At 46.7% G+C, this 13,830-nt stretch overlaps 1 protein-coding gene across 2 annotated transcripts in view; it reads left to right on the forward strand.

The window, feature by feature from the left end:
- pla2g7 (phospholipase A2, group VII (platelet-activating factor acetylhydrolase, plasma)) overlaps window positions 1-13,830 on the forward strand; it is a 242,266-nt gene that overhangs the window by 14,269 nt on the left and 214,167 nt on the right. The window lies entirely within an intron of this gene.

Below are 13,830 nucleotides of genomic sequence, written 5' to 3' on the forward strand. Positions count from 1 at the left end.
CCACAGTTTTAAAAGAAAAAAAAGACTTGCCTTTATATAGCGCCTTTCATGACCACCAGACATCTTAAAGTGCTTTACAGACAATGAAGTATTTTTTGAAGTGTAGTCACTGTTAAATTCTGGAAACACTGCAGCCAATTTCCAAACAGCAAGCTTCCACAAACAGCAATGTGATAATTTTGCCTCCTTATCTGAGAAAGGACCTATACTCTCTTGAGTTTAAAAGGAGAGGTGGTCTCATTGAAACATATAAGATTCTGAGGGGGATTGACAGGATAAATGCTGAGAGGTTGTTTCCCCTGGCTGGAGAGTCTAGAACTAGGGGGCATAGTCTCAGGTTAAGGGGTCGCCCATTTAAGACTGAGATGAGGAGGAATTTCTTCATTCAGAGGGTTGTGAATCTTTGGATTTCTCTATCCCAAAGGGCTGTGGTTGCTGAGTCATTGAGCATATTCAAGGCTGAGATAGATAGATTTTGGACTCTAGGGGAATCAAGGGATATGGGGATTGGATGGGAAAGTGAAGTTGAAGTCGAAGATTGGCCATGATCTTATTGAATGGCGGAGTAGGCTTGAAGGGCATACTCCTACTGCTGATTCTTATGATCTTATGTTCAGCTATTTCAATACTCTCCTGGTTGGTCCCCCATCTTTCACTCTCCATAAACTTGAGATTATCCAAAACTCTGCTGCTCGTATCCTAACTCGTACCAAATCCTACTTACCCATCAATCCTGTACTCACTAGCCTACATTGGATCCCATTGCTCAAAACCTCCAATTTAAAATTATATTCCCCATGTTGAAATCCTTTCATGACCTCGCCCCACCCTACCACTGTAACCTCCTCCAGCCTGACATCCCTCTGAGAACTCTGCATTCCTCCAACACTTGCCTATTGTGCATCCCCCACTCCTTTCATTCCAACTATTGGTAGCTGTGCCTTCAGTCATCTGGGCCTTAAGATCCATAATTCTTTCCCTAAATCTCTCCACCTCTCTTCTGACAAGGTCCCACACAAGAGATTGGTGTGCAAAATTAAAGCACATGGTATTGGGGGTAATGTACTGACGTGGATAGAGAACTAGTTGGCAGACAGGAAGCAGAGAGTCGGGATAAACAGGTCCTTTTCAGAATGGCAGGCAGTGACTAGTGGGATGCCGCAGGGCTCAGTGCGGGGACCCCAGCTATTTACAATATACATTAATGATTTAGATGAATGAATTGAGTGTAATATCTCCAAGTTTGCAGATGACACTAAACTGGGTGGCGGTGTGAACTGTGAGGAGGACACTAAGAGGCTGCAGGGTGACTTGGACAGGTTAGGTGAGTGGGCAAATGCATGACAGTTGCAGTATGATGTGGATAAATGTGAGGTTATCCACTTTGGTGGCAAAAACACGAAGGCAGAATATTATCTGAATGGCGGCAGATTAGGAAAAGGGGAGGTGCAACGAGACCTGGGTGTCATGGTACATCAGTCATTGAAAGTTGGCATGCAGGTACAGCAGGCGGTGAAGAAAGGCAAATGGCATGTTGGCCTTAATAGCTAGGGGTTTTGAGTATAGGAGCAGGGAAGCCTTACTGCAGTTGTACAGGGCCTTGGTGAGGCCTCACCTGGAATATTGTGTTCGGTTTTGGTCTCCTAATCTGAGGAAGGACGTTCTTGCTATTGAGGGAGTGCAGCGAAGGTTCACTAGACTGATTCCCGGGATGTCTTATCTAACCTATGAGGAGAGACTGGATCAACTGGGCCTTTATTCACTGGAGTTTTGAAGGATGAGAGGGGATCTCATAGAAACATATAAAATTCTGACGGGACTGGACAGGTTAGATGCAGGAAGAATGTTCCCAATGTTGGGGAAGTCCAGAACCTAGGATAAGGGGTAAGCCATTTAGGACTGAAATGAGGAAAAACTACTTCACTCAGAGAGTTGTTAACTTTTGGAATTCCCTACCGCAGAGAGTTGTTGAGGCCAGTTCGTTGGATATATTTAAGAGGGAGTTAGATATGGCCCTTACGGCTAAAGGGATCAAGGGGTATGGAGAGAAAGCAGGAAAGGGGTACTGAGGTGAATTTCTCATTTAAGACCCTCCTTAAAACATACCACTTTGACCAACCTGTTAGTCACCCCTCCTAATATCCCCCTTTTTGGCTCCCTTTTCCACTTTGGTCATGGTATTGCGAATCCTCTGAGATTTCCTGCACAGTGACCCATAAAGCTATCTTCCTGGGATCCCAGTCCACTTTCATGCTTCATACATATATGTATCTTGTAACATTGCTCTTACGTTGATGTTATAGTGATGATACATGTCACAATATGTTGGTTGGCAAATATCACCTATATGAACAAACCAAGAGCATTTGGTACATGCTCAGCAACACTTGATATGATTCCTATCTGCATTTTATATTAACGAATCTAGATGGCAATTATGATTACCTAAAATTTGAGATCTCTACAATGAATTCTTGATATTTCCATTATAACCCTGGGAAACAGTTAAGATCTATTGGTGGATCATTTTTTTTTCTAGGAGGTTGACATTTATGATTTGATATGGTGGCATTCTCTGCTGATGTTTATGAGGTATATTTAATAACTTACATATAATAATAACTTTTATTTATATAGCGCCTTTAACATAGTAAAACATCCCAAAGCACTTCACAACAGTGTTACAAGACAAAAACAGATACATTTGACACCGAGCTACAAAAAAAGAAATTAAGGCAGATGACCAAAAGATTGTTTAAAGAGGTAGGTTTTAAGAAGCGTCTTAAAGAAGGGTAGAGAGCCGGAGAGGTTTAGGGAGGGAATTCCAGAGCTTAGGGCCCAAACAGCTGAAGGCATGGCCACCGATGGTTGAGCAGTTATAATGAGGGATAGATGTTCAAGAGGGCAGAATTTGAGGAGTGCAGACATCTTGTGGGGTTATGAGGCTGAAAAAGATTACAGAGATAGGGAGGGGCAAGGCCATGGAGCGATTTGTAAACAAGGATGAGAATTTTGAAATCGAGGCGTTGTTTAACCGGGAGTCAATGTAGGTCAGAAAGCACAGGGGTGATGGATGACGTGACTTGGTGCAAGTTAGTACATGGACTGCTGATTTTTGGATGACCTCAAGTTTACATGGAGTAGAATGTGTGAGGCCGGCCTGGAGTGAGTTGGAATAGTCAAGTCGAGAGGTAACAAAGGCATGAATGGGGGTTTCAGCAGCAGAAGAGCTGAGGCAGGGGCGGAGGCGTGCAATGTTACGGAGGTGGAAAAAGGCGGTTTTAGTTATGCCGTGGATATATGGCTGAAAACTAATTTCAGGGTCAAATTTGACACCTAGATTGCAAACAGTCTTGTTCTCCCTCAGATTGATGCTCGGGAGAGGGAAGGAGTCTGGTTAGGGAACGTAGTTTGTGGCGGGGACCAAAGATAATGGCTTCGGTCTTCCCAATATTTAATTGGAGAAAATTTCTGCTCATCCAATACTGGATGTCAGACAAGCAATCTGACAATTTAGATACCAAACAGGGGTCGAGAGAAATGATGGAGAGGTCGAGCTGGCTGTCATCAGTCTACATGTGGAAACTGACTCCGTGTTTTCAGATGATATCGCCAAGGGGCAGCATGTAGAGAGAAATTAGAAGGGGCCAAGGAGAGGTCCTAGAGGGACACCAAAGATAACGATGCGGGAGTGGGAAGAGAAGCCATTGCAGGAGATTTTCTGACTGATTAAATAGATAAGAATGGAACCAGGCGAGTGCAGTCCTACCTAGCTGGACGTTGGTGGAGAGGTGTTGGAGGAGGATGGAGTGGTTAACTGTGTCAAAGGCTGCAGACAGGTCCAGAAGGATGAGGAGGTATAGTTTACCTTTGTCATACTCAAAGGATGTCATTTGTGACTTTGATGAGAGCCGTTTCGGTATTGTGGCAGGGGCGAAAACTAGATTGAAGGGATTCAAACATTGAATTCAGGGAAAGATGGTCACGGATTTGGGAGGTGACAACACATTCAAGGACTTTGGACAGGAAAGGGAGGTTGGAGATGGGGCGATAGCTAGCAAGCAAAGTGGGGTCAAGGGTTGTTTTTTTAAGGACAGGGGTGATGACAGCAGATTTGAAGAAGAGGGGAACAGTACCTGAGAAGAGAGAACCGTTAACAATGTCGGCTAACATGGGAGCCAAGAAAGGAAGTTAGGTGGTCAGCAGTTTAGTGGGAATAGGGTCAAGAGAGCAGGAAGTGGGTCTCATGGACAAGATCATTTTGGAGAGATCAAGAGAGGAGATCAAAGAGAAACTAGAGAAAGATATGAGTTTAGGGCTAGGGCAGGTTTGAGCCTCAGATGACGTTTGGCCCTGGGCTAGGTGAAGGAAGGGTGTATCCACATTTAATCATATTTGTAAGTATTTGTTATAATTTGTTAATGGAATTCCCATGGTTGCGGTGGCAACAAAGGGTTGTTAGCCCTGCAACAATAAACTCCTCATGATTCAGGCCCAAGTGGTTTTCAATAACAAGCTTTAATTGACTAATTGACGATAGATTTTATACAACTGTCCTACAATATTACATTAAATGGCGAGCAATTAATACAACCTGTTTCTTCCATGAAGACCCGTTCAAGCTGATCAGACCTGTGATCTTTCGTGAGTCACCGTTAAGGCGAATGGACTAATAAACAAAGCTTGTAGAACAGAAGTGGAGGCTGAAAGATTAGATAGTAAGGTAAACACCTAAATACGTGGCCTCAGCAAACGTGCACCCACACAACAGTATGTGTAGCTGCACGTTTGCTGAGGTCACGTATTTAGGTGTTTACCTTACTATCTAATCTTTCAGCCTCCACTTCTGTTCTACAAGCTTTGTTTATTATACTTTAATGCATAGGCCAAGTAGCCTTTCAGGCTTTTATAGTTCTGACTGTCTTAGCAGTATCTCAATGCTATCTCTTACTGTGGTATGTAGTGGCTTAGCAACTGCCCCACAGTGTCAGCCCTTGCTCAGTGGGTAGCACTCTTGCCTCTGAGTCAGAAGGTTGTGGGTTCAAGTTCCACTCCAGAGACTTGAGCACAAAAATCTAGGCTGACACTCCAGTGCAGTATTGAGGGAGTGCTGCACTGTTGGAGATGCCGTCTTTCAGATGAGACATCAAACCGAGGCCCTGTCTGCTCTCGAAGGTGAACGTAAAAGATCCCACGGCACTATTTCGAAGAAGAGCAGGGGAGTTATCCCTGGTGTCCTGGCCAATATTTATCCCTCAATCAACATAACAAAAAAACAGATTATTTGGGCGTTATCACATTGCTATTTGTGGGAGCTTGCTGTGCACAAATTAGCTGCTGCGTTTCCTACATTATAACGGTAACTACACTTCAAAAAGTATTTCCTTGACTGTAAAGCGCTTTGGGATGTCCGGTGGTCGGGAAAGACGCTATATAAATGTAAGTTTTTCTCTTTGTCTCGGTGTGTTATTCTCATGGCTCAGCTTGTTTTATTCACACAGAGACAAAAAGCTGCCACCTTTCCTCCACATTCGATTGCTGGCTAAAATGCTAAAGCAAAGCATGCTGGGATACCCTGATCATTTAAATCAGTTTAAAATTGTTACGTCTCAAATAAAGTAATGTAACTGAGTACTGTAGACGTGTGTAAGTGTGACCTTAGTTCCTTTATTCTAACTCCAGAGTGTTGGTACAGCATGGGAGGCCTGCTTATATACAGTGCTCCCAAGGGATGCTGGGATCCCTTGGGACTCCAACAGGTATGCCCTCTGGTGGCGGTATAATACTGGTTACGTAAGGTTGCATACATAACATCACTCCCTCCCAAAGTCAATAGTACACTTTTATTTACAGGGTGAGACGATCTGGGGCCTTTCGTTCCCTAGTCGATCGTCTCGGTACAAATGCAGGTGTAGGTGAGTTGGTTGGTCTTCGCTGGGCTGCAGTGCAGCTGGCCTTGCCGGGCTGCTGGGGATGGTGAGTTCAGCTTCGGGGTCAACCGTGATGTCGGTTGCCACTTGTGTGTGTGTCGGAGGGTCGAAGATGGTGGTGTCCTCTTCGGGTTGCTCGTGGCTGTCTGTGAATCGCAGTTTGGTTTGGTCCAAATGCTTTCTGCAAGTTAGTCCATTTACAAGTTTGACCTGAAACACCCTACTCCTTCTTTGGCTATGACAGTGCCAGCAAGCCATTTGGGATCATGTCCATAGTTGAGTACAAATACAGGGTCATTGACTTCAATATCGCGTGACAAATTTACACAATCATGGTACATGCTTTGTTGATGCCGCCTGTCCTCGACGTGATCATGGAGATCAGGGTGGACAAGAGAGAGCCTTGTTTTGAGCGCCCTTTTCATGGGCAGCTCGGCGGGGGGAACCCCGGTGAGCGAGTGGGGTCTGGTGCGGTAGCTGAGCAGGACTCGGGACAGGTGGATCTGCAGGGAGTCTTCCGACATGCGTTTCAAGCTTTGCTTGATGGTTTGAACTGCCCGTTCTGCCTGGCCATTGGATGCGGGCTTGAATGGGACAAATGTGATGTGCTTGATTGCATTGTGGGTCATGAATTCGTTGAACTCAGCACTGGTGAAGCACGGCCCATTGTCGCCAAGAAGGATATCAGGCAGTCCATGCATGGCAAACATGGCTTGTAGGCTTTCGATGGTGGCAGTGGACGTGTTTACAGATATTATTACAGAATCAATCTATTTTGAATAAGTATCCACAACAACCAAAAACATTTTGCCTAGAAACGGGCCAGCAAAGTCAATGTGGATCCTAGACCACGGGTTTGAAGGGCTATGACCACAAACTTAGCGGTGCCTCCCTGGGTGCATTGCTCAGTTGAGAGCAAGTGTTGCATTGGCGTCCTGCCTCCGGGCGACGACCCTATCCCAGGCCGAAGGGATGTTGCCCCTATCCTGGGCCGAGTGGTCTGACACATCTTACCTCGTCAGGGCCGCCCGGCCTCTTGCTGGGGACAGGCCCCGCCCGAATTGTCGACGGTGGCTGTGGCCCGGCATCTGCGTGCGGGCCCCGCCCAAAGTCCTCAGCGGGGCCCGTTCAGCTTCCCCCCCATTCATCATCTTCTCTCCCCACCCCCCCCACCGCCACATTCATCTTCCTCGCCAACCCCCCCCCCCCCATTCATCACCTTCTCCACCCCCCCCCGTTCATCATCATCTCCCTTCTCTCTCCTCCCCCTCTTCTCTCCTCCCCCTCTTCTCTTCTCCCCCCCCCCCTCTCTCTTCTCCCCCCCTCTCTTCTCCCCCCTCTCTTTTCCCCGGTGCTGCAGTAGGTGAGTAGAAATCGTTTTTATTATTTATTGAGTGATTTTTAAATCTTTTTTAAATTTAAAAAAAAAAAATTTTTTTTGATTGACTTATTGGTTGATTTATTGATTTATTTATCATTTATTATTGATGATGGCTCTTTATTTGTAAAAGTGAAGTGTTTTTTGTTTGTAAAACCCCATTCCAACCCCACCCCCCCATCTCTTGATCCCTATGCCTGATTTCTAAGTGTAGGCAAGGTATTTCTGAGTGTATAAAAATCTACACTTACTCCATTCTAAGTTAGTTTGGAGTAAGTTTTTGCTGCCTAAACTTGCAAAACAGGCGTAAGTGGCTGGATACGCCCCCTTTTGAAAAAAAAGTCTGTTTTAAAATGAAATACTTCTAACTCACTAGATCTGGAGCAAACTAAATGCCGAGAATTGCAATTTCTAAGATGCTCCATTCTAAACCAGGAGCACATAGGCCGGAACTTGAGCTCACTATGTCACATCTGTATGTAAGAGAAATTAACAGCTACGAAAAGCTGCGGTGCTGTGCTCACCTAGAAATGCTTTACTCCAGGAGCACTGTATTAACTCCATGGCCCTTACTTATGCATAGCCTCACATTGTCCCACCTTGCTACCATGTTCTATCTCATAAAACGCCAATTAGGACTTCATTGTCATCAGTCAAAATCAAATTAATAAAAAAATGCCCCCTTTTTAAAGGGGCACAAACAATGAACTCCAAATTACAAATAAAAACAAAGGAAACTTATTAAATCAAATCAAAATGTTGTTGCCCATGTCTACTATACACTCCAGGCTCTGTGCTGCCCATAGTTCGCAGAATGCCTCAAGCGTACTGGCGGATACCACATGCTCCCTCTCCAGGGACACCCGGGCATGGACACAGCCACAGAAGAGAGGCAGCCAGCCAGATCAAACAATCCGCTCGACTGCGTCCTGCCTGGACCTGTAATTGCAACCTTAGCCAGGCGCAGGAGCAGACCCACCAGGCGGCCCTGGACTTACCCACTCCCCTCTACACCAGGTGGCCAAAGATCAGGACTGAAGTGCAGCCAAAAATTGAAGAGCAGCCCCTTCAAATAATGGAAGAGGGGCTGCTACCTTCTACTGCTGCAGAGAGCAAATGTTGCTGAGTGAGAGATCAGCAAAAGTGCAGGTGGAAAAAAGTGCAAGTTGAGTAGTGCTGGAAATACAACCACCAGAGGGAGCCAAAGTTGGTGACCCTTCCTGCCTGTAATGTTCAGGAGATGATGACTGCTGGACGGACCACCGCCTAATCCGATGCGTCATTGTGACATCAACATATCCCCAAAGCGGAGGGGGCAGCAGAAGCAGTGATGCAAGAATTTCAATGCTGGGGCACTTAAAGACCCAGCTAAAAGAGCCCTATACAGTCAGCGCCTCACAGCTAACCTGGAGTGTCTTGATGACCCCGAGACGCAGAATGCCCACAGCGCTTGATCTGCCCTCCAAGCCTCCATAACCAGTGCCTACAAAGAGACGCTCGGTCATATTAAGTATGGAAGAACTCCACAAGACTGCGTACTGTGAGCTAAAACTGATGTGACCTTAGTCTCTTTAATACAACTCCAGAGAGCCTAAGCAGCATGGCAGTCAACCTTTTATAGTCCCTGCACAAGGTGTGCAGATGACCCTTGGGTCTCCAACAGTTGCGCCCTCTGGTAGCAAGTCTTACACAGTTACAATGTTTACATACATAACATCACTCCCCATCCCCCCCCCCCCCCCCAAAGTCTTCGATACAAATTATTTACAAATTGAGACGATCTGGAGCCATACGCTCCCTGGTTGATCGTCTGAGTTCAAACTCTCTCATGTGTGAGTTGCACTGCGGGGGGCTGGTGTGACAGGACTGTTGGGAATGGTGGGTTCATCCTCTTGATTGACAGTGAGGTCGATTGCTGGTTGGGTGGGAGTTGGTGGATCGATGATGGTGATGTCCCCTTCAGGTTGTTCCTGGTTGTCAGTGAACCGCAGTTTGGTCTGATCCAAATGCTTTCTGCACGTTTGTCCATTCAGTAGTTTGACTATAAACACTCTATTCCCCTCCTTGGCCAAGACAGTGCCAGCAACCCATTTAGGACCATGATTGTAATTAACGACAAACACAGGGTGGTTAACATCAATGTCACGTGATACAGCCGCGCAATCGTGCTACATGTTTTGCCGGTGACGCCGGGTTTCCATATGATCACTTAGATCCGGGTGGACTCGGGAGAGCCTGGTTTTGCGTGCTCTCTTCATTAACAATTCTGCAGGGGGAACCCCAGCGAGCGAGTGGGGTCGCGTCCGGTAACTGAGCAGAACCCAAGGAAAAGCGGGTCTGCAAGGAGCCTTCCGTCACGTGTTTCAAGCTCTGCTTGATAGTTTGGACTGCCCGTTCTGCTTGACCATTGGATGTGGGCTTAAATGGGGCAGATCTGACATGCTTGATGCCATTGCGGGTCATAAACTCGTTAAATTCCGAGCTGGTGAAACACGGTCCATTATCACTGACCAGGACGTCGGGCAAGCCATGGGTGGCGATCATAGCCCGGAGGCTTTCAATGGTGACAGTGGATGTGCTGGATGACATGATTAAGCATTCAATCCATTTAGAGTAAGCGTCCACTACAACTAAAACATCTTTCCGAAAAAGGGGCCAGCAAACTCTAGGTGGATCCTGGACCACGGTTTGGAGGGCCATGACCACAGACTCGATGGAGCCTCCCTTAGTGCATTGCTCAATTGTGAGCACATGTTGCACTGATGTACTCATGATTCTTAAGTTCGAGTCAATGTCGGGCCACCAAACATGCGACCTGGCTATAGCCTTCATCATGACTATGCCTGGGTGGGTATTGTGTAGGTCGCAATTCCCTGCCTTTTTTTGGCAAAACCATGCAATTACCCCATAAGAGACAATCCAAATGATGGACATTTCATCCTTGCAATGGTGAAACGGCTTAATTTCATCTTGCATTTCCCTGGGAACGGCCAACCAGTTCCCATTGAGGACGCAACTTTTTACAAGTGATAGCACAGGATTCTGGCTGGTCCAGGTCCTGATCTGGCGAGCAGTGACAGGTGACCCCTCGCTCTCACAAATATTCATAACCAGAAGCAAGTCTGTGGGGTGCGCCATTTCCAACCCGGTAGTGGGCAATGGTAGCCGACTGAAGGCATCAGCACAGTTCTCCGTGCCTGGTCTGTGACGGATAACATAGTCATAGGCGGACAATGTTAGTGCCCATCTTTGGATGCGTGACGAAGTATGGTGTTTGTACCTTTGCTTTCTGAAAACAGCGAAATAAGTGGTTTGTGGTCGGTTTCAAGCTCAAACCGAAGTCCAAATAGGTATTGGTGCATTTTCTTAACCCCAAATACACATGCTAACGCCTCTTTCTTGACCATACTGTAGGCTTGTTCAGCCTTAGACAGACTTCTAGACACGTATGCAACTGGTTGAAGTTTGCCCGATACATTGGTTTGCTGTAACACACAGCCAACTCCGTACGAAGATGCATCACAAGCTAGCACTAATCGTTTACACGGGTCATACAGTACAAGTAACTTATTAGAACAAAGTAGGTTTCCAGCCTTCTCAAAGGCTGTCTCTTGAGATTAACCCGAAACCCAGTCATCACCCTTCCGTAGCAACATGTGCAACGGTTCCAGCAAAGCGCTTAACCCGGGTAGAAAGTTACCAAAATAGTTGAGGAGTCCCAGGAATGAACGCAGCTCCATCACATTCTGTGGTCTGGGTGCATTCTTGATGGCCTCTGTCTTTGAGTCTGTGGGTCTGATGCTGTCTGCCGCAATATTTCTCCCCAAAAACTTGAACTCTGGCGCCAGGAAAACACATTTAAAGCATTTCAGCCTGAGTCCCACTCTGTCTAGTCGACTTAGAGCCTCTTCCAGGTTGTGCAGGTGTTCGATGGTGTCACGACCGGTGATCAGGATGTCTTCTTGAAACACAATGGTGCGCGGAACCGATTTCAGCAGACTCTCCATGTTTCTCTGGAAGATGGCAGCAGCCGAGCGAATTCCAAAAGGGCAACTGTGGTACATAAACAGTCCTTTGTGCGTGTTAGAAATATAGAAACATAGAAAATAGGTGCAGGAGTAGGCCATTTGGCCCTTCGAGCCTGCACCACCATTCAATGTGATCATGGCTGATCATGCACTTCACTACCCCATTCCTGCTTTCTCCCCATACCCCTTGATCCCTTTAGCCATAAGGGCCACATCTAACTCCCTTTTGAATATATCTAATGAACTGGCCTCAACAACGTTCTGTAGTAAAGAATTCCACATGCTCATAACTCTCTGAGTGAAGAAGTTTCTCCTCATCTCGGTCCTAAATGGCTTACCCCTTATCCTTAGACTGTGACCTCGGGTTCTGGACTTCCCCAACATCGGGAACATTCTTCCTGCATCTAACCTGTCCAATCCCGTTAGAATTTTATATGTTTCGATGAGATCCCCTCTCATTCTTCTAAATTCCATTGGATATAAGCCTAGTTGATCCAGTCTTTCTTCATATGTCAGTCCTTCCATCCCAGGCATCAGTCTGGTCAACCATCAATCTTTTCGAAGATTTAACCAGCTCCTGTGTCATGTAGGCGGAGGTTAGGTCCAACTTGCTGAACGACTTCCCCCCCCCCCACCGCTAACGTTGCGAACAGGTCATCCGCCTTGGGTAGCGGGTACTGGTCTTGTAACGAGACTTGGTTGATTGTTACCTTGTAGTCTCTGCAGATTCTGACCATGCCATCGCTTTTCAACACCAAAACAATCGGACTGGCCACTCGTTGAATTTGACTGGCGATATGATTCCCTCTCGTTGAAGTCTGTCCTGTTCAATCTAGACTTTCTCCCTCATCATATATGGAACCGCTCGAGCCGTGTGATGAACGGGCCCTGCATCGGGGACTGGATGGATCTGCACCGTGGCACCTGTGAAGTTGCCGATGCCTGGTTCAAATAGCGAAGGAAACTTGCTCAGCACTTGGGTGCACGAGGCATCATCCACTGAAGATAGTGCTTTGATGTCGTCCCAGTTCCATCGAATCTTTCCCAGCCAGCTTCTGCCGAATAGCATTGGGCAATCTATACTGATAAATCATGCACAGCTCCATCATATGATACGTTAACTGCTGCACTGCCAATGATTGGTATGAGCTCTTTGGTGTCGGTGCGCAGCTTTGTCTGAATCGGGCTCAGTTTGGGCCTTTGTGCCTTATTGCCCCACAGTTTCTCAAAAGCCTTCTGGCTCATAATTGACTGACTTGCCCCCGTGTCCAACTCCATTGATACCGGAATACCATTCAATTTGACTATCAGCATGATAGGGCTCTTGGTGGTGAAGGTGTGTACCCCATACACTTCTTCCTCGGGTTGAGTTGCCTCTCTTGTTTGTTCTGCGTGATCTGCACCGGATCGATCATCCTCTGCCACGTGGTGAGTCGAAGCACTCTTGCACATTTGCTGGAGGTGCCCCATTGTTTCACAGCCTTTGTACACGTAGTGCTTGAATCGACATTGATGGACTCGAAGATTACCCCCGCAGCACCAACATGGTGCTAATGGATTTGCATTCACGCCCGATGGCGGACTCTGAGTCATCCGAGGTCTTGCAGCTGCAGAAATGTAGGCCCTGCCATATGCAGTTTTGCCTACTAGCGACGTTATTTTATGCACAGTACTTGCGGGTGAGCTTCAATGCTGGGAAGATATCTGTCTGGTATTGATATCTGGGTGGATATGAATATCTGGGCTATCGTGATGGCCTTGCTCAGGTCTAGGGATTCGGCAGACAGCAGCTTGCGAAGAATGGCGTCGTTGCCGATGCCAAGCACAAAAAAGTCCTGCAATATTTCCCCCCAAAATCCAGCAAATTCGCAAGTTCCCGCAAGGCGTCTCAGGTCGGCGACATAACTCGCCACATCTTGGCCCTCGTTGTGGTGGTGCATGTAGAAGCGATACCTGGCCATTAAGACGCTCTCCTTCGGCTTGAGGTGGTTCCGAACCAGTGTACACAACTTTGTATATGCCTTCTCCGCTGGTTTCTCCGGTGCTAACAGATTCTTGATGAAGCCGTATATTGTGCACCCGCACACCTGCGCTTTATCGGTTTATCGTCCCCATCCAGCTCGTTGGCCACGAAGTACTGGTTAAGATGCTCAATTAAGGCTTCCCAATCATCACCCTCAACAAATCTCTCTAAAATATCGACAGCAGCCATGACCGCATGAAAGTTCATCATCTGTTATTCGTCGCCAATTGTTAAGTATGGAAGAACTCCACAAGAATGAGTACTGTGAGCTAAAACTGATGTGACCTTAGTCTCTTTAATACAACTCCAGAGTGCCGAAGCTGCATGGCAGACAATCTTTTATATTCCCTTGCACGAGGTGTGCAAGTGACCCTTGGGCCTCCAACAGTTGCGCCCTCTGGTGGCAAGTCTTACACAGTTACAATGTTTACATACATAACAGGTCACTCGACCAGGAAACACCAGGATTGG

The sequence above is a fragment of the Pristiophorus japonicus genome, chromosome 7, assembly GCF_044704955.1.
Source record: "Pristiophorus japonicus isolate sPriJap1 chromosome 7, sPriJap1.hap1, whole genome shotgun sequence".
Lineage (NCBI taxonomy): Eukaryota > Metazoa > Chordata > Chondrichthyes > Pristiophoridae > Pristiophorus > Pristiophorus japonicus.